Source organism: Coenobita brevimanus, chromosome 75, assembly GCF_032717465.1.
Source record: "Coenobita brevimanus isolate Jiangsu-jjx chromosome 75, ASM3271746v2, whole genome shotgun sequence".
Classification (NCBI taxonomy): Eukaryota; Metazoa; Arthropoda; class Malacostraca; order Decapoda; family Coenobitidae; genus Coenobita; species Coenobita brevimanus.
The window spans coordinates 27,736,870-27,759,674 of NC_137028.1; positions in this window are offsets into that span (position 1 = coordinate 27,736,870).

Below are 22,805 nucleotides of genomic sequence, written 5' to 3' on the forward strand. Positions count from 1 at the left end.
CAATGTTCTTTTGATTGTGGAGACATCAGCAGTTATTTCACTGAGCACATGGTTTGTAGTGTGCTCCCTTACAAGATCTACAATCTTATGTAATTCTGGAATTATACCTGGCAAGAAGTTCATACCTCCAGAAAATTTCTTCAAAAATTCAGTTTTAAATTCATCATATGTCCTAGCCTTGAGGAGCTTGTCAGATCTCAATAAATTGCTTGCTGGACATCTTTCCTGGCTTATGCAAGATGAAAAAATGGCAATTTTCTCTTGTTCATTGAGTATGTGGCGCTTGATGAACATTTGTTCGCACTGACTGACTAATGAAATTATATCAATGCGATCTTTTTCTGTGCCAGAGAATTTGGGGCAGTTTTATCTTCATGGTAAACGTACACATGAGGTGGGGATGTTAGATCTGCCGTATTTGTTTCGTGATTCATTTTCACTGTTTGCTCTGTTAATTTAACTTGGACTTGTTTATCGTTGTGTGAGGGAATGGTGGAATATATTCGGCCGGAACGGTGAACCCTGTTAAGTGTATTGGCATACGTGTGCAAGTCAGCGACAAAGTCCTCACTTGCTACGTCAGAGGGAGTTTCCCACTCATCATATGGAACTGACGTATTTGTTTCTTGGTCTTTAATTTGTAGTGAGGTTTGTACAATGGGTGTGTTGCCTTGGTGCTCTTCTAATTCTGAATCTTTTGTTGGAGCTAATTGTGTTTCAACTGGTATTAACGTGGGTGGTGGCGAAAATATCCCTGTCATTAAGCTATGGTGTTATGAAATACACCTTTTGTTTATTTATGTCCTAACTAAATAGATGAGTAAATGAGTTGTAATAAATGATAGATAGTGAGTGTATAAGTGTATATATGGAAATAAGTAAAGGAGTTGAATATACCTAATTTTAGCACTGAGAAGAAATGAGTAAGTATAATTTCACCCACTTGATACAGATCGTAGAGGCGTGTCGATGCAACTGTCGATCTCGGAAGAAAAATGCAGGGTTGATTGAAGATCTCTTGATAATTCTAGTGCTGTGTTGATGGACGATATTACCCAGGAAATTCCATGGCCTGGTGCTTGTGGTGGTTAACAGCTGTCACAGGCAAACCTTAGCATAGAACGTCGAATTTCCAACTCAATACTGTGGAAATAAATGAGTATGAGTAGGAGCTATGTGAATAATGAGTAATGAGTAGTGGGTGAGAAGTGCCTGGTGTCAGTCACACGTTGCTTGGCATGGCCCTAAGTCAGCAAACTCGCGTTGTGATGTCATCTCAGCACATGGTGACGTCGGCTTCCCACACTGGTAGCTGTGGTGAATACTGAGTAGCGATGCGTAACCTGGGTGAAGAAAGGTGAGTAAGTCGTGTTATAAATGTGGCTCTGGTGTTTTGCTGCGTGTCTTGACCTCTGCGTCAGCGATGGAGGTAGGCGGGAGAGAGTGGTGGGGGTTTGCGTGCTTGTTGCTTTGGTCTTTCCTCTTCTTTACTTGCTTCGTTTTTTATTCTTCTTGCTGCTGCTTGAAGTTACGTGAAGATTATAGAATTTTTTTGTAGACTTGTAGGCTATTTGCATTGTAGGCTGTATTTTGTAGGAATTCACTGTAGAACTGAGCTAATCTTGTAGAGTCTCGGCTGCTTTTGTAGAAATTCGCTTTTGATTCGGAGACGATGTCCGTAGTTTCGCTGGCCACCAAATAATGTCATAAAAGACTTTGTAGTAACTTGTAGAGAAGTTTTGTTGTTTGGTTGTCACTCTCGATTTCTTGTAGTAGGAATTAAAGATGAATACAGTGAGTTGATCTTAATTTATTATCTTCAGAGAAAATCTGAGTTGAGCAGGGTATGTCGTACAGAGACAATATAATAAGTCTAGTTGAGCCCCTCTTTCTTGTTCACTCTCTCCACTACCTGTCGGTTCTAATGCTAGCCTCCTTCTGCCGCTCTGCTTCCTAAATTCTGGTGAAACAGGGATCGTGTCACGTGTGTTACACTGTGGTTGGAAAGTTCCAGAAACCTGTGTGTGAGTATGTGTGTATGTCACTAGGCTTTGTTCGCCTGCTATCTCGCTGACACACTACCTACATCATCCCCTGACTTTGCTACATCCTATGTGTCATCAACATTTCCTCAGTTAACTTGCAAGATCATTTCCCTTTCCCAGGCTTGCATGGAGCTGTCTATCTATCTATTTATCTATCTATCTATTATGATTTGTAATTATAATATGGATTCATAACATGGGTAGTTGTTACCCGGCAGAGGGGGTGTGGCAGGAAGGTGGGGAAGGGGCCGGGTAGCACCTCGTCATTTCTGCTAACGCTTGTTTGGCTACACGTTATAGACATTATTTCAGTTTAACGATACATCTCGCAATTTATAGGAATTAAATCAGGGGGCATATCACCTTTAGCACCTTTACTGTGCGGTGTATTGCTAGACTATGCTTCCAACAAAAATTACAGATTACACTGCCAATAATATTTACAGCAAACACACCCTCCACTAGCCCACCTCCACCCCCAGTCCACTCACCCCCACCACCGTCTGGTCTGACACAGTTGCCAGTGTTGTGTTGTGTTGAAATATTCGCCCCGCACTTATTGGGGCACGGGCAAACAGAAAGCCCGTCAGGGAAAAAGCAGGAACAAGCTCTTCAATTAGAGCATAGCTGGGACAGCAAACTGGCGAACGAGGGAAAGGCGGCAGAGGTAGGGGAAGGTGCGATGGTTGGTGGTGAGATCGGCTGCTCGATGATTGACGAGTCAGGGCAGGGCTTGACGGTGGATGGCGAGGCCGGCAGCACGATGGTCGAAAGAGGGCAGGGCGGGACTAGAGCCAGGTAGACAGCACGGCGCCAATGGAGGAGGCCCCGACGAGCTCAGGTGGAAACGCCCCGACGCAGCCCTCAACCCCCTTGCCCCTGGTAGAAAGGGCGAAAAAGACTCGCTCATCTCACCAGCAGAAGCAGGTGGAAGCACAGAGGGGAGGCCCGGTCCTGGTCGTCACAGATGGCACAGCCCCGGTAAAGATCGTAGCGGAGGGAGGGTCGTTGGCCAGAGTCTATGGCGGAGGAGTCTCGACCTCTTGGTGGGCAGACCAGGGCACTCCCTCAGATAGAAACGACGGGCCCGTCCCTTGGCTGATACAGCTGCTGTGGAGAGCTGATCCCGTCGAGAGGTCTTGCCGAGATGAGAGATGGGCTGCAAGTGACAGTTGCCAGACTTGTGAAGCTATCGCTGGTGCTTCCACTTATCTCTTCAAATATTTACGGGCTTCAGAACGAAGACACGACGATTTTGGCTGACTATATTGTCACAGTCCATAGTAAATACCCCAGGCTCGCCGTAGCCAGCGCCATAACGGGGTTGCGCATCCGTACACTGTAGGTATATATACCTCCCCGACTCCCGACCCCCTGTCTCGCTCTCTCTCTCTCTCTCTCTGTGGAATATGAGAACGAATCTGAGATAGCATGATCCGAGATCGTCGTGTGCTATTATGTAGGAGGGGGATATGTTTGGACACGCAACCTCGTTATAGCCCTGGCTATGGCGAGCCTGGGGTATTTACTATGGACGGTGACTATACTTAGATTAATCTAAAGTAGCTTCATATGTAATATCAACAAGATCCGAAGAGAAAGATATGGTAGAACGCTTGGGTACATTTTACATTTGTCTCCATAACTGGCTAACCGTATGATTAACTGTAACCATAAGCCTTTCAAGTAATAAGAGGGATCACTGCTATACTGCTGTAAAGTTACAGTTTTACAGCTTTTGTGGTTTTATCTAAAACGTGCAACAAAGAAAACTATCTATCTATCTATCTATAGCCCAACTCCCTAATCTCGCAAAGGGTGGCCGCAGACAAAACGCCTCCTAGTCACTCTTTCACCCACCATTTGACTACCCTCCCCCCAGCTCACTCCCCCCTTCCTCATACACCTCTCAACTCCATCCCTCCACCTCATCCTCGGTCTACCTTCCCTCTCCCTCCCTCCACCTCACTTACATACACCCTCTTAGTCAGTCTTTCATTCTTCATTCTCTCCACATGTCCAAACCACCACAGTGTATTTCTCCTAATCTTCTCAACCACATCCACATCCACCCCACAACGTTCCTTCACTTCTTCATTCGTCAACCTGTCCCTCCATGTCACTCCACATGCTCCTCACAAGTAACTCATTTCCACTGCTCTCGCTCTTGACTTGTTCCCCTCTTGCAAGGTCCACGCCTCGCTTCCATCTGTCAGAGTAGGGATCACAATACTATCATGCAGTGACTTCTTAACTTCCATACTCACCTCCCTATTTCTCATCACTTTTTTCAGTGAACCAACAACCTTCCTTCCCTGCTGTACCCTTTCAAGCACTTCATCCCCCAAATTTCCATCCTTACTCATCAGACTACCCAAGTACTTGAATGCACTCACATTCTCCATATCCTCACCATCCAACCTCACTGTACATTCTGTGACTTCATTCCTCTCAAACACCATAACTTTCCATTTGTTTACATTATGTTTCAGATTCCTCTTCCTACACACTGTCCCAGATTCATTCACCAGACCTTGCAACTCGCATTCATCTTCACTCAAGAATACTGTATCATCAGCAGACAACAATACCGAGCAGCAACATTATTATTATTATTATTATTATTACTAAGCTTCGCCATGTACATGGCGAAGCTTAGTAATAATAATAATAATAAAAATAAGATTAACAACAACAACAATAACAAAAACAATAATAATAATGATAGTAATAATAATAATAATAATAATAATAATAATAATAATAACAATAATAATAAAATGCATATGCAGGTTCTTCTTGTGCATGCAGAGAAAACATGGAACCTGTAAACCTTATCCTGGTATATGGATGCCGATTTCTTTGAAACCCATGAGCTCATAATCCCCTGTTTCTGATCATTTTGTATTTTTGGAATGGAGGCTGACCCCCCAGAATAACTGAGGGTGAGGGATCAAGCTCCCCAGATATGGAATTATAGATCAGAGTTCATTGTACAACTTATACGTGCCTCAATAGGTAGAGACGTGGCCTGCAGTCATACCGGACCCAAGCTCAAATTCCGGCTGGGGCGGGGAACAGTTTAAGGATTTGAATTTCATTAAAATCAGACTTTACTGATCTACCAGAAGACACGCTGACATGTCGTAAAAATACCCCAGCTAATACCAATACACCAGTCTTTTATGAGACAACCCTAGCATGTATTCAATATGGACGGTGGGTGTTAGCGCCGATGTGGTGACATGTAAAGGCGTATGGTATGTAGGAGAACTACTGGGCCTTGGTAGCAGGCTGTAAAGCCTATGCCCAGAGTCGGACACATAAAAAAAAAAAAAAAAAAAAACTATATTTGGCCACCTTTCACACCTTCTGAGAATGGTTAATTTGGTAAGGGGGGCCGGCCCCCCTAAACAGTATGGTTGGAAAAATATTTACAGTGGAAGAACTTCAAATTAACCAGACGAACTAACTGCAAACATTCATCCAACTCTTCCTATTTCTGATTTTTCTTCTTTCTTTAAGGGGAGAGCCAACCCCCCCCCCCGGGAACCACTAAGGTTAATGATGCTTCTCTAGTATCGCATTACAGACGAGAGTCCATTATGCATCTTGTACTAAGCAGTGAAAGTCATATCTACCCTCCATTAACTACTTGTTAATTTTCAGTTTAGTGATGGGGCTGATCCAGCTAAAATTGATGATGGAAAACTTTAAATAATGGGAAGACATTATCAAGGAACCAGACTATTTGGCCTGAGAAGTTTCTATGAAGACCATTCGCTCGCTTTCCCCTATTTATGATCATTTTTATTTTTTGATAGGGGTCTGACCCCAGAGAAATGTCAGGGGTATCACTCTCCCCAAATATCGCATTATGGATGAGAGTTCATTGTACATGTTCTAAGATATCAAAACCACACCCGCCCTCCTCTACTTATTTATGAGACATTTTTATTTGGTGAGGGGGGTGGATGGCCACCTAAAAATCATGGATGTAAAATTCTATACAGTGTAAAACACTCCCAGTAACCAAATGAAATTTAATCACATGGGAAACTTTATTCAGATCCATCAAATAGCCTAGGAGGAGTTACCACACACACACACACACACACACACACACACACACACACACACACACGAGGCTGGATCCCGCCGAATGATACAGGGCGCCTTGCCGAAAATGATACCATCCTGCTTAGGAGGTTGATAATATTACTCGTAATAATAATAATGATAATAATAATAATAAAAATAACAATAATAATAATAAAAACAATAATAATAATAATAGTTATTATTATTAGTAGTAGAAGTAGTAGTAGTAGTAGTAGTAGTAGTATTTTTATTGTTATTATTACCATCATCATCATCATTATCCGGACCTCCTTTCCCACCCAAGGGCAGGGTGAGGAGTAGCAATGTCCAGACAGCCCAAAATTGCCCAGTCCAATGGGCCACGCTTCCATTCACTCATCATTCAAACCCCCGGAATCCTCGCTCTATCGGATACGCCAAAAACATTCACCATGTTCTGTAGCTTCACATAATCGTATCCGACAGGGTCAATCCAGGCGATGCCACGTTAAAAAGGGGTGCCAAAAATCCCTGCTCATGCACTTCTCACAAAATTCATCCAGCCAGCTCGATCTCCTGTCAGTTCCCTAGCCTCACCGACTTCCAAACCTCTCTTTCTCACACATTCATCCACCATATCTCTCCACCTTCTCCTTGGCCTACCTCGCCTCCTCCCTTCTTCGAGTTCGCTCAGATATACCTATTTCACCACTCTATTGTTATCCATTCTCTCCACATGACCATACCATCTCAGTACACTCTCTTCAGTTCGGGTGTCCACCGACTTCCTCACTCCGCATCTTTCACGAATCACAGTATTTCGTATCCTATCCACCCTCTGTACTCATTCCTCAGCATTCCCATCTCCACTGCTCTTACTCTTGACATTTCGTTTTCATGCCACACCATAGTCTCACATCCATATGTTAAAGTTGACACTAACACTCCTTCGTATAAGCCTCGTGCAACTGCAACACCCAAGCCTGTTTTTTATCAAGGCCTTCATTGCACCAGCTACTTTTTTTCCTTGTGTCACTCTACTTTCAATTTCTTTTGCACATTTTCCTCTCTTTTCTATCACTGTACCCAGGTATTTGAACTCTCTCACCAATTCCAGTCTCTCTCCATTCACTGTTACATTGCAGTGGGAGTCACCTTTTCTCTCAATAACCATCACTTTACTCTTTTCTACATTTACTCTCAAGGAACGACGCTTACAGACATCAACAAAACTCTGCACTTGCCTACCAAGTTCTTGTTCGGTACTTGCAAGAAGTACTGATTCATCAGCATACAACAAATTTGAGATATTCCATCCATCACCATTCATTACCAATGCCATCCCTCTCTCCATTACTCGTGTTTTTACTTCTCTCATCACCCCATCCATATATACATTGAACAACCATGGGGACATCACACAACCTTGTCGCACGCCCACACTGATCGTGAACCATTCACTTAGATGCCAATTAACCCTAACATATGCTTCACTACCATCATAAAAACTCTTGACGGCACCTAGCAGCTTACCTTCTACACCGTACATACGCAAAACTTTCCACAATCCTTCTCTGTCCACTTTGTCATATGCTTTTTCCAGATCCATGAATGCCATAAACACCTTATGGTCCTTCTCACAAGCATTCTCTACTATCTGTCTCACTGGAAATATTTGGTCCACACATCCTCTCCCACTCCTAAAGCCACCCTGTTCATCACTCACTAGGACTTCTGATACTCTCTTACTTTCTCTATAATAATTCTTCCATATACCTTCCCTACCACGCTCAGTAAGCTTATGCCACGATAATTCTTGCACTCACTTCGTTCACCTTTATTTTTGTACAGGGGTACAATCACAGCCTTTTTCCACTCTGCAGGCACAGTTTCACTCATCCATGCCTTCTTACATATCTCCAACAAGCACTTCATTCCATTCTCTCAACTACATTTAAGCATCTCTGCATACACCTCATCAACCCCAGCTGCTTTCCCATTTTTCAGTCACTTCACAGCACTCTTCACCTGTGCCAGTGTCACGTCTCCTGGGACTGCATTCCTTCTCTGCACACCCCCAAAACCAATCATGTTTACAGCTGCTCTGCTCTCTCTATCCCCATTCATCAGGCTTTCAAAATATTCTTTCCATCTGGTCCTTACTTCATCTCTATGGGTTAACACTTTACCACCTGCATCCTTCAAACCATCCCATTTCTTTCCGCTTTCACTTCTACATTTCCGCACCTCTTTCCAGATTAACTTTCTATATCAGAGTAGTTAGCATTCATTTTTCTTCCCAGATACTCATTTACCTCCTTCTTTTTTCCTCTTCACTAGTCTCATTACGTGCTTCTTGCTCTCAACATATTCAGTTCTTATTTTAACTGAACCCCTATCCTGTAACCACTTTAGCCACTTCTTCCCCTTTTCCTCCACCTCTCTCTTTACCTCCTCATCCCACCATGCCGTACCTTTCTTCTTTGTTGTTACTCTTGCCACATCACACACCGCTTTATCATTCCTAACTAAGCAATCTCTATATGCATTCCACAGACTCCAGATCCATTTCATTCCAATTCAGTAATTCTAACTCCTCCTCTACTTTGGTCCTGTATTCATCTGCCTTTTCTTTGATCCTCAGTTTCTCAACTTTCAGTCTTTCTCCCTGACTGCTTCTCTCTCTCCTGATCCACCTCACTCCTCTCAGCTTGATCTTGCATACCACAATCATATGATCTGACAGACCTCCACATCGTCCTCTCACAGCCCTCGTATCAGCAACCATTCCCATCATCGACCTCTCTACGAGCACGTAATCAATCAGGCTTCTTTCAACACGAACCCCGTTCCCTCTATACCATGTATATTCATGTGCATCTCTGTGTTTGAAATACGAGTTACAAATGCACAACCTCCTCTCCTGACACATATCCTTTAGTCTCTTCCCATTATCATTTTCTCCTGGTACTCCATAGCAACCCATTATGTCATCCTCAGGACCAGTGCCTACTCTTCCATTCATATCCCCCATCACAATCACTTTATAGCTCCTGGGCATTTCTCCCACTACTTCACCCAGCTCATCCCAAAACCTGTCTTTCTCTCTCACTCCTGTCCTCACACGGTGCATACACTACAATCACTGCCACTTTCACCTTCTCAAACTTGAACTTGACATACATACACCTCGAGCTGACACATTTGTAGTTTCTCATTCCACTCTGCCACACCTCATTCATCAACAAGGCAACTCCTTCCTTGCATCTTCCTCGCCCATTCATTCCCGATCTTACACATTTCACACCCTCCCACTCCTCCACTTCACACCCTTTCATCTTCGTTTCACACATTGCCATCACGGCATATCTCGCACTCTTAAACACATTCACCACTTCCACCCTCTTGCTCTCCTAATTCACACCTCTCACATTCCACATGCCCATGCGAGTCTGCCCATTTGGTTGAGGCCCTGGGCAGGTATTGGGCCCTCCGAGGCTCTCTGAAACGACTGCCATGATTTAGTGATTTTGAATAGGGGAATCTGGGGGACACTTAACCCTGCCAGAAACCCCGGTTATATGGTTACCACCCAGCATAGTAAATGGTTTCCTGGGTTATTATTATTATTATTATTATTATTATTATTATTATTATTATTATTAGAGCTTCCCACATCCCTGTGGGAAGTTATCTTGTTTTGTCAATGTTATTATTATTCTGGGGAAGATCTAAATCGCTGTCATTTGCATACAGTTTGAGATACAGCCTTTATTCCTTGCCATATAATAGCACTGGTTGGCCACTTCATTTGACTATTTTCCTGACCCTAGCAATGGAACCAGGATAATATCAGGGGAAAAAAATGGCCATAAAGCTCAAGAATCACTTAAGTTAGAAGGGTGAAATTTTTCTGGCATATACCTGGGACATGGTCAGAATACAGTGCTTAATATAATCCAGATCGGATCATTATTCTCTAAGATTGTCTATGGTCCAAAATTTTGGACTATTCCGGAAGACAGAGAAGTCATCTGATTTTACATGGAAGAATAAAGACAGCGCCACCAAACTTGGTGGACTTATAGATCTTGAAGACCTAAGACGACATGTAGATCAGTGACCCTGACCTCAAGGTCCCTTCATAGCTTGGTTTCTTGTAGGCAATGGCTGTGGAAAGTTTTTCTTTATGAAAGCAGTCCTAGAACACTTTTACAGTGTTCCAGATATTATTTTTATTCTTATTATTATTATGGTCTTTCTTTTGAAGACGGAAGACCTTCGTCTTATTGTACTTTTTATTTTCTCCACCCCTTTTTTTCAAACGTCAATAACCCAGATATTTGATCTCCGATTTCGGCCATATTTTCGGAAAAGATGCAACGCTAGTAGACGCTTCTAATGCATTTTTCAAATTTCAAGAATCTACTTCAGGATTCGAGATAACATCATTTTTCGGAAAAAAAAAAAAAGTTATATTGTGCACGCAAAAACTCAGAAACGAAAAGAGATATTGCAACGAGATTGGAGATTTAGGTAGTCTAGACATCATAGTTGCCTTGCATATATTTCAGTTTGACCGGAAGTGGCGCACAAAAAGGTTTCCCTGACCTGACTTATGGGGAGGGGTTAAAAACGTTATTTTTTTCAACATGTTTTAGTTTATATCTTTTAACGTGTAAACACTTCTTTATAACATTCTGAACAAAAGTTTTGCTTTCTTATGAGCTGTTTCATTTGATATCAAGAAAAAAGGGCAGACCCTTATTTTACAGAGCTACGGTCCCTAAAACGTTTTTGCTGAATAAAAGTTGTGTTAACTCTCGTATACTTTAACAGTAATCGTATGATAAATGTCAGCTTTGTAAATCCAACTCACAATGCTTCGAGAACTTTGTTCTGGACGGAAGACCTACTTGTTGTTCCAGCAACTAGCAATGCCTCTAATTATTAATATTATAATAATAATTATTATAATAATAATAATAATAATAATAATAATAATAATAATTATTATTATTATTATTATTATTATTATTATTATTGTTGTTGTTGTTGTTGTTGTTGTTGCTGATGATGATGTATTATTATTATTATTATTATTATTATTATTATTATTATTATTATTACCCGCTCCTCCTCAAAGGGGCTCGGGTATTGTTTTCACTCGGTTTCTCTTTTTGTTTGTGTCTGTCTTTCTGTCTTTCTGTTAACAACTTTATGCGAAAACTACTTGTGCGATTTTGACTAAAAATACAGGCGTAATGAGTTATTATCTTCTGATCACCTGATAAAATTTTGCGCCAAAATGGGTCAAGGCCTGGGGTGTAGGCCACCAAAACATAATAAAAGACTAAAAACAACACTTTTTTCGCCATAACTCTTTTCAAATTTGTCATATCAACATGAAATCAAAACCTAATGATCTATCTATCTATCTATCTATCTATAGCCCGACGCCCTAATCTCGCAAAGGGTGGCCGCAGACAAAACGCCTCCTAGTCGCTCTGTCACCTACCATTTGACTACCCTCCCCCCAACTGACTCCCCCCTTCCTCATATACCTCTCAACTCCATCCCTCTACCTCATCCTCGATCTACCCCTCCCTCTCCCTTCCTCCACCTCACCTACATCCACGCTCTTAGTCTTTCATTCTCCATTCTCTCCACATGTCCAAACCACCTCAGTGTATTTCTCCTAATCTACCAAATCCACATCCATCACACAACGTTCCTTCACTTCTTCATTCGCCAACCTGTCCCTCCGTGTCACTCCACATGCTCCTCTCAAGTAACTCATTTCCACTACTCTCACTATTGACTTGTTCCCCTCTTGCAACGTCCATGCCTCTCTTCTATACGTCAGAGTAGGGATCACGATACTGTCATGCACTGACTTCTTAACTTCCATACTCACCTCCCTATTTCTCACCACTTCTTTCAGCGAACAACAACCTTCCTTCCCTACTGTACCCTTTCAAGCACTTCATCCCCCAAATTTCCATCCTTACTCATCAGACTACCCAAGTACTTGAATGCACTCACATTCTCCATATCCTCACCATCCAACCTCACTGTACATTTAGTGACTTCATTCCTCTCAAACACCATAATTTTACTCTTGTTTACATTAATTTTCAGATTCCTCTTCCTACACACTGTCCCAAATTCATTCACCAGACCTTGCAACTCCTATTCATCTTCGCTCAAGAATACTGTACCATCAGCAAACAGCAACACCAGAATCTTCCACATTTCACCCTCATTCATTAGAGCCACCCCTACATCCACTGCCCTACCTTGCATCTCCCTTATAACCCCATCCATGTATATATTAAACAGCCATGGAGACATCACACAACCCTGTTTCAGTCCCACATTAGATCAAAGAACTCACTCAGCTCACCATCCACTCGCACCGTAGCCCTAGCTCCATACATACTCTTCACAGCACTCAACAATTTCCCCTCCACTCCATATATTCTTTATACGTTCCAGATATCTTGCCTAGCTATTCTGTCATAAGCTTTCTCCAAGTCCATGAAGGCAACATACACTTTCTTTCCCTTCTCTAGATATTTCTTCACTAAACATCTTAGAACAATATCTGATCTATACACCCTTTTCCCTTCCTAAATCCCTATTGTTCTTCTCTAACTAGCCCCTCTGTTATATCCCTAACCCTATCTATGAATATTCTACCATATATTTTTCCAGTCATACTAAGAAGGTAAATACCCTTTTGGTTACAACATAATTCTCTCTTCCTTTTTCCTCTGTATAAAGGGAAAAGTATACCTGATTTCCAATCATCCGGAACTCTTCCCTCTTCCCAAGCCAATCTACACAACTTCCATATCCATTCCGCTACAATCTCATCCCTATTCTTCAGCATTTCACCATACACACTCCATCAATTCCTGGGGCCTTTCCCATCTTGATCTTTATTGTTTTCACTACTTCCGCCCTACTGATCTCTTCCTCCCTCCTCTCATCTCTTCTTCTCCCAGCCATTCCCCAATCACTTTTACTCGCACTACTCTCACTCTCTACATTCAACAAATCCTCGAAGTGCTCCTTCCATCTTCTCGATTTCTCTTTCTTCTCCACCAACAATCTATTATTCCTATCTTTCACTCCCCTACTATTTCCCTTTTCACACTGCCTTACTTTCTTTACCTCCTTCCAAAACAATTTCTTATTCTACGTCCATTTCTCACCCAGATTCCTCTCAAACTCTTCATCCACTTTCTTCTTACTCTCCTTCACCATTCTCTTCACCTCCCTTCACCTGCTAACATATACCTCTCTCATCCTTTCCCCTACCTCTGCTCGCTAGCCATTCACTATATGCCTTCTTCTTTTGTTCCACAGCTCGTTTCACCTCATCATTCCACCATGCTGTCCCTTGCACGCCCCTGCATCTCCTCCTCAGTCCACAAACCACCTCACACGCTGCGCCTATCTCTTCCGTGAATATCTTACATACGCCTTCCACCCCTTCCATCTGCTGTAATTCATACCTTCCCAATCTTTCTTCCACTATGCTCTTATACTCTGCTATTTTCTCACTATCTTGCAACTTCACTCTTCTCACCGGAGGTGTTTTCTCCTGTCTTCCACTTCGTCTCTTCACCTATTTTCTTTGCAGCCTTACCTTGCCCATGACTAAGTGATGGGCCGAGATTCCATTCCCCCACCCTCTCCACACTCTTGCATCCAACACTTGTCTTATTCGCTCATCCACACACACGTAGTCTGTCATTGCCTTTCGTTCAACAAGTTCACTATCCATCCTCCTCATGACTTTCCATGTATACCTGTGCACCATTTTATGCCGAAAGTAGGTGTTGGCTATTGCCAACCCCATACCAGCACAGATGTCCACCAAAGCACTACCATTCCCATCTACTTCAGCTGGCACATCCCACTGACCAACACTCCATCCTCTCATTCATTCCCAACATTGCCATTCATGTCTCCAGTCAAAAACACTCTCTTGCTCCTCTCAGACTTGTTCATACATTTTATACGAGGAAGAAGGAACCAAAGGCCATGAGCCCGCAGTAACAGTTCCCTCCAAGAGAAAAACAAAATACAATAGAGAGCCAAATTCAAGATCCGATCATTTTGAGATGCCTGGACACACTGCGTTTGAAAGACTGGAGATCATAGGCAGCTTCTACACTTGCCCAAAACTCATCTTTCACTCTTGCCACTCGGTCCTCTGTCGGCGCATATGGACATACAATCGTCCATGCTTGTATACCTACTTTCATTCTCACCCATACAAATCTTGCATCCACTGTTCCATACTCTCTTATACTCTCCTTCCACTTCTTGCTTATCATCAGACATACTCCCTCTCTTGCCCTCTCATTCTCATTATCTCCCACACATATTCCTAAACTGTATTCCCATTCTCTCACCCTTTCACCTACTCATTTAGTTTCAGTCAATCCACCTACATCCACTCTTGCATCCTCAAGCATCCCATAGCATGCCTCATAACATCTGGGGGGTCATCCCCCAGTTAGCGGTAGGGGGGTCAGTGTCAGGTGGGTCTGGCTTAAAGTTTCAGTTGTGATTAAAATCGTAAATTTTCACCTGATTTAGTCCAGATTTGATATTTGACATCATTGGCTAGATATCGTGTTGTGTTTATACATCAACACAAAAATGACTTCCAGCGACGGGTTTGCTGTGTTTTGCCACCTCTAGTTATCATTATTATTATCATCGTCGTCAGTGCCATTGCTCTGCCGCAAGCCCACCAACATATAATAATACCTCTGTTGTTGCCAATAAAATGGTCTGTATGAGATTCCCCAGTTCCAAGAATTGCGGTGGATAAGCAGTACCCACTCTGGTGAGTCCATCTGTTGGTGTGATTTGACTATGGTACTGGAGGCCCTCAGGGGACGGACTGACAATTGTATGTCCTGAGTCAGATATATAATACTGCCATGAAACCACCAGCACCACCACCATAACCACATCTGTCATAACACGATTTTGATACCGCGACACCACTACTACCCTCACCACCACCACTAAAGCGCCACCATCACCACACCATCACATCACTACTACCCTCACCATCACCTCCATCTCTGCACCACCGCAACACCACTACTATTCTCACCACCACCACATAACCATCACTACACACCACAACACAACTAGTACTCTTACCATCACAACGCAACCACTATCAACACCACATCACAACACCATTACTACACTCACCACCACAACAACAATAACACCATCATCACCACTCTACCACAAAACCACTGCTGCCCTCGCCACCACCACAACAACACCACGATCATCATCACACCACCACAACACCACAACTACCTTCACCACCACCACATCACCGTCACTACACCACCACAACACCATTACTACCCTCACCACCACCACCACAACACCACTATTACCCTCACCACCACCACCACAACACCACTATTACCCTCACCACCACAGCAACACCACCATCTACACCACCACAACAATAATATTATCACACTGCCACCACAACATCACTGCTACCCTCTCCCCTACAAGGTCACCATCACTACATCATCACAACACCACTACTACCCTCACCACCACCACAGGAACACCACCATCTACACCACCACAACAATACTACCATCACACTGCCACCACAACACCACTGCTACTCTCCCCTACTACGTCACCATCACCACACCATCACAACGCCATTACTGCCCTCACAACCACGACAACAACACCATCACCACAGCAAATCTATCAACATACTGCCACAACACCGCAACACCACACCATCACCACCGCATCACCACAACACCACCACCACCACAACACATAAACTACCCCCACCACCTCCATATCAGCATCACAACTCCCAAACCATTACCAGGTAGCCTACACCACAGCATACCACCGCACTATCGCATCACAAAAGACCACCAGATTGCCAAAACACTACAAACACCAACTCCAGCACCATAACAATCCCACAACAACACAACCACACCAGATAATAGCCACACAAGCGGGAGAAGTAGACAAAATAGTGTTAGCATGATATCCAGCAATTCCTCTCTCTCTCTCTCTCTCTCTCTCTCTCTCTCTCTCTCTCTCTCTCTCTCTCTCTCTCGTTACCTGTGCGTGGGGAGAGGTGGAGGTAGAAAAAGAGAGAACGGGTGTATAGTCCACAAGAATTACGGAGGAAAAGAAAATGAGAAAGCTGAAATGGGGTGCTGTAATGGAGAGAGAGAGAGAGAGAGAGAGAGAGAGAGAATGGATAGTACTTCCCCAAAGATGGTATCCTGTCCTGATTCCTTTAAAACTGCATTATTTCTTGTCATCGCTTTCAGATTACCACCAGATTATTTAATGCAGCATGGAAGTGACCTCTGGCAGTGAAGGGTTGACAGTTACAAGTCCATCAGATTAGTCTTTGGAGTATTAACCCCTGTCCAATCCGATGACTCATGTTTCCATTAAATTCTTGCTTCATACATTAATTCTATCTCTTCATTTTGGCAGCGACTTCTGCACTGTAGACCTTGTATACAGTTTTAGTTAGCCTCTGTGCAGTCAGACATCATCCCATATGTAAATTAAAACATCTGATGTTACCTTGATTAAAATGAAAATATACGTTAGCGAATCGAATGGATTAAAATATAGTGCATTCACAGGACACTTTTCTTCCAAGCTAAAGCTTTTTCCAAATGAAAAATATAATTTGGTGAAGATGGAACGCATAAAGTCATTATTCTGGGTACAGAGGAAAAGACTTTGATGACAAAAGTTTTTGTTTAATTAACTGGTTATCTAATTTGTACCATTATATTATCCAGAGTACCCAAAAATGTTTGTAAAATATATTTAAAAAAAAAATAAATTGTCATCACTCCTAAGTCCTGGGAAAGGAGTTATGAGTCATACTTAATACTGTCTGTTTCGTCTATTTTTCCTTTCTATTTTGTTTATTTATCCAATGTATTACATATCCTAATTTATTTCCTTATTGTGAAATCTCTCAAAGTCTGATGGTTAATAAATCTGTGAAATTTTATTGTCGGTAAAGCAAAAATTCATTTTTCCTAACCTTCCACTGTCAGGGCTCTCTCCTAAGCTGAATAGAATTGTATACAGAGTTGAAGAATACAAAGACGAGAACTCCACTGAGGAAGTATAATTTATGATGTTTCTCTTATTCTATTGTATTTATAGGAATGAAAGAGTAGAAGGAACCGAAGAAGGGACAGAGGAACAAAACCCTATTAGTCTATCTATCTATATGTATGTCTGTGTGTCTATCATCCAGTTCTTTTTTGACCCATCAAGCACGTAGAGGCCCGAGGTTACATTTCTTAGGCCCGATGTTAAAAGCAAGGGTGGCCAGCCTCCCTTGTCCCTGGGTGGTATTATGTAAGCATTTGACCGCAACCACTCCTTAAATGTAAACCCTGTAGACTCAGTCCGATTGGAGAATCTTAATCCACTAAACCACCAGGCGTCATTTGATCACATGGCCATTTCCCAATGTAATATATGGTTAAGTTACAGGAAACCATTTAGCTTCTCTCTCAGTACAGTCCCATAAACGCAGAACGAGTGAATGATGTGGGCCTCCTCCTACTCATTACAGAAAAAAAATAAAAGTGGGATGGCCCTACTCATTACAGAAAAAAAAAAAAGTGGGATGGGAGTTTGGTAGGAAGTAGTAGGGAGGAGAGGAGAAAAGGGGAGAATAAGGTAATTGGAGGGGAGGCGAAAGGGGAGGAGCAGGAGTTATGAGAACGGAGGGACGAGAGGAGGATGGAGTGTAAGAAATAAATTAAGAGAAAAAAGATACACTGAAGAGACAATGAATGAAAACGTAAGTAGGTAGGAAGAAACACAGAGATCACTTTGCCTAAGGACCGAATTTCTTGCTTTGCCCTGTAACCTTCACTTTCAAGCTACTGCGCAATATAGGTAATTTTTGCCTGATCCTTAACTTTTTCACCAAGTTTGGCTCAAATCGGATCAACATTACCTGAGTTCACGTTTTTCAGTACTATTGTTATTACCATTCGCTATGACCTTGATCTTTATCTGACTATTCCCGTAACCGAAACTATATATCTTCGTCCCATCCTGAATCACTCCACAATAGAAGGCCTATATCAGAGAAAGAGAGAAAAAAAGTAGTCTTTGCCTTATTATCTTGAACTTTGACCTTCTGTTGAGTTAATCCCTTGGTTGGTCATCAGGACCTCCAAAATGTCTGGTTCAAATTAGATCAAAACTGAAATAGCCATTTTCTTCACACACAGACTCAGGGAATAGAACATTGATTTTGCCTGTGACCTTGACGTTTTACTGATTGTATTATAAACTGATTCATTTCGTTCCTGCCTCTCCTCAACCCTTCCGCCATGTCTCGTCTGAATCGGATATAAACTACTGTAATGAACACAGCTACTAGGTTTAGTTAAAATCGGACTAAGCTTGTTTCAGTAATTTTGTTCACACACACACACACACACACACACACACACACACACACACACACACACACACACACACACACACACACACACACACACATACAAACACAAGCATATACTCATACCTATACCCATAAACATATATACACATACACATACATAGATACACAGACAAACACACAAGGGCAGTGGTCAAAAGAAAAACCCTACTCTTGTTTTGCGAGAGAAGTTATGACAAGAGAAGAGGGAGAAGAGTGGGCGAGAGCAAGAGGAAGAGTGAAAAGTAGGGCAAGGAGGAGAGGTGGGCAGATGGAGGGGAAAGAGATGAGTTAAGGTAGTGGGTGAGATGCAAAAAAATTAATAAACTTAGATGGAAAAGTAGAAATAAAATAAAAAATAAACGAGCGATAGAGGATGGAAGGGTTGGGAGAGGGAGCGAGGAGAGGAAGAAAAGACAGGCAGGGTGGGAAGGGGACAGAGGGGGAGGAGGCGTGAGGCAGGGGAGTGGGATGAAATGTGTGTGAGATGCAAGGTGGGAAAGATGAAAGCGGTAATGAGGTGAGAGAGAGAGAGAGAGAGAGAGAGAGAGAGAGAGAGAGAGGTGGTGTAAAAATGAAAGTAGGGATATGAGTGAGAATGTTAGTGTACTGGATAAATTAATGGAGAGCTAGAGTCTGAGAGTGAATCAGTGTGATATTCAGCATGGGAAAGACGCTGACGGTGAAAGGGATAATGAATGATGTAATCGCTGAGATCGAAAAAAAGAAAATGTACTTTACCTGAATTAAACTCTCTGGGAACAGTAATAATGAATGGGCAAATACAACAACCGGAGGATAAGGTTATGCTCTTTTCGCTCTAACTTGGCAAACAGTTGTCATCTCTCTACCTTGAATGCTCAGCTGCAGCACTAGACTAACACTAGAATATGATGCTGACCACATAAAAGTGTAAGGAACGGAGTAGAGTCATAGTATCGTCTTTTCTGCCATTGTGCTATGCGAAATTTAATAGAGTGGGGAAAATCTGGGCAAAGTTAAGATGGAAGAACTTTACTTTAGCTCTGTTAATCCATTTTCTCAACGTCGACAGATATTTGGAGAAGCGTTCTTAAAGGATATTAACCTTCTCATACTTAAGACAGCAAAGGTATTCTATCCCAGCTAATGCAAGCGCTTGTATTCAACTGAGAGTATGTTTTAGGCCTATATTCTCGTTGGTTAAGGAAGCACCCTAGCACCTCCCCCTTAGCTATCTATTTTTGGAAATAACTGGTTAATATACTTTTGCACATCCTTTATGCAGAGTATGGTCATATTAACAGGATCATTATAACATGGACAAACTTAATAAGGCGTAATTAGCAAAATAAATCGGTTAGGAAGAGGTGTTAGGGAACCTCCTTATACGACAAGAATACTGATGATGCAGATACTGTTATCCTTCTCATGGGTGGCATAATTCAAGTATTATATTCTGGCCCAGTAAACACAAAACTACATTTATAAGCGAAATGAAAATATACGAGCTTCCGCATGTGTTAAAATAACTGTAGCACACAATTAAACATGTCAGGGTGTAGTAATTTTTGGTGCAGTCATTTTGTGTGTGTGTGTGTGTGTGTGTGTGTGTGTGTGTGTGTGTGTGTGTGTGTGTGTGTGTGTGTGTGTGTGTGTGTGTGAACAAAATTACTCGAATTGCACAAACACAGGCGGGTTTTCCCGACATTCAATTTTCCTCAGTACACATACTGACTATTGGGCTGGTACCGTTTGCGCGGGCACAGAAACTCAGTACGAAACTGAATCGTGATCAAGACTTTTCAAGATTAGTCAATGTTGCTCTCGAGGTATCTTGATTGATATTGACTCTACTTGATAATGAGTTTTCCATATCGTTGGCGGGCTCCTGGCCTTTGGTTCCTTCTTTCTTCTATCTATCTATCTATCTATAGTCCGACGCCCTAATCCCTCAAAGGGTGGCCGCAGACAAAACGCCTCCTAGTCGCTCTGTCACCCACCATTTGACTACCCTCCCCCCAACTCACTCCTCTATCCCTCATATACCTCTCAACTCCATCCCTCCACCTCATCCTCTGTCTACCCCTCCCTATCCCTCCCTCCACCTCGCCTACATACACCCTCTTAGTCAGTCATTCATTCTCCATTCTCTTCACATGTCCAAACTACCTCAGTGTATTTCCCCTAATCTTCTCAACCACATCCACATCCACCCCACAACGTTCCTTCACTTCTTCATTCGTCAACCTGTCCCTCCATGTCACTCCACATGCTCATCTCAAGTATCTCATTTCCACTGCTCTCACTCTTGACTTGTTCCCCACTTGCAAGGTCCACGCCTCGCTTCCATACGTCAGAGTAGGGATCACAATACTATCATGTAGTGACTTCTTAACTTCCATACTCACCTCCCTATTTCTCATCACTGCTTTCAGCGAACCAATAACCATCCTTCCCTGCTGTACCGTTTCACGCACTTCATCCCCCAAAGTTCTATCCTTACTCATCACACTACCCAAGTACTTAGAATACACTCACATTCTCCATATCCTCACCATCCAACCTCACTTTATATTCTGTGATTCATTCCTCTCAAACACCATAACTTTACTCTTGTTTACATTAACTTTCAGATTCCTCTTCCTACACACTGTCCCAAATTCATTCATCAGACCTTGCAACTCCCATTCATCTTCACTCAACAATACTGTATCATCAACAAGCAACACCGGAATCTTCCAAACCTCACCCTCATTCATTAGAGCCACCCCCACATCCACTGTCCTACCTTGCACCTCCTTTACAACTCCATCCATGTATATAGTAAACAACCATGGAGACATCACACAACCCTGTTTCAGTCCCACATTGAGATCAAAGAACTCACTCAGCTCGCCATCCACTCACACCGTAGGCCTAGCTCCTTCGTACATACTCTTCACAGTACTCAACAATTTCCCCTCCACTCCATATATTCTTTATAACTTCCACATTCTTAGTCTATCTATTCTGTCATAAGCTTTCTCCAAGTCCATGAAGGCAGCATACACTTTCATTCCTTTCTCTAGATACTTCTTCATTAAACATCTTAGAACAAATATCTGATCTACACACCCTTTTCCCTTCTTAAATCCCCATTGTTCTTCTCCAACTAGCTCCTCTGTCATATGCCGAACCCTATCTGTGAGTATTCTACCATATATTTTTCCAGTCACATTAAGAAGGCAAATATCCCTATGGTTACCACATACTTCTCTCTCCCCTTTTCCTTTGTATAATGGAACAATTATACCTGATTTCCAGTCTTCTTGAACCCTTCTCTCTTCCCAAGCCAATCTACACAACCTCCATATCCACTCCACTACAATCCCATCCCCATAACTCAGCATTCACCACACACTTCTTTAATTGCTGGGGCCTTTCCCATCTTTATCTTCTTCATTGCTTCCACTACTTCCGCCCTACTTATCTCTTCCTTCCTCCTCTCATCTCTTCTCTCAGCCATTCCCCAACCACTTATACTCGTACTGCTCTCACTCTCTACATTCAACAAATCCTCAAAGCGCTCCTTGCATCTCCCCAATTTCTCTCTCTTCTCCACCAACAATCTATTATTCCCATCTTTCACTCCCCTACTATTTTCCCTTTCACACTGCCTTCTTTCTTGCATTATATAATAAAAAAATCAGTGTGTCGGCTTCCCAGATGAAATATAGCTTCCTATGGTGAAGTAAAACAGTTCAGTGTGCATTTGCTTATGTAAGTGGTATGTGTTATGGATGGCAGAGTTTACACGCCATGACATAATGAAGTGAAACATGTCACCGCACGATTAGCGGATATCCTGTTTCAGCTATCCTCTCCATATTCAGTATTATTTTCAAAATTGGTTAGAACTGATTTTGAAATATAATTCTCGCCACGCCCCCCTCCCTAGTTTTTACCCAATTTGAACCTCAGGTAAAGGGGTGGAAGGACAGTCAATTAGGACAATTTTTTTCTTTTTATAATACGTCAAAAGTCTAGGACAGAATACAGAATCCAACACTGACCTAGGAAAATCATTATAAGAAGTATTTCTTCCATTTAGACCAGATTTGGGTAAGAAATGAGGTTAAGCAAAAAATGAGGTTACTCATTATCGAGAACAATAAGGCAAA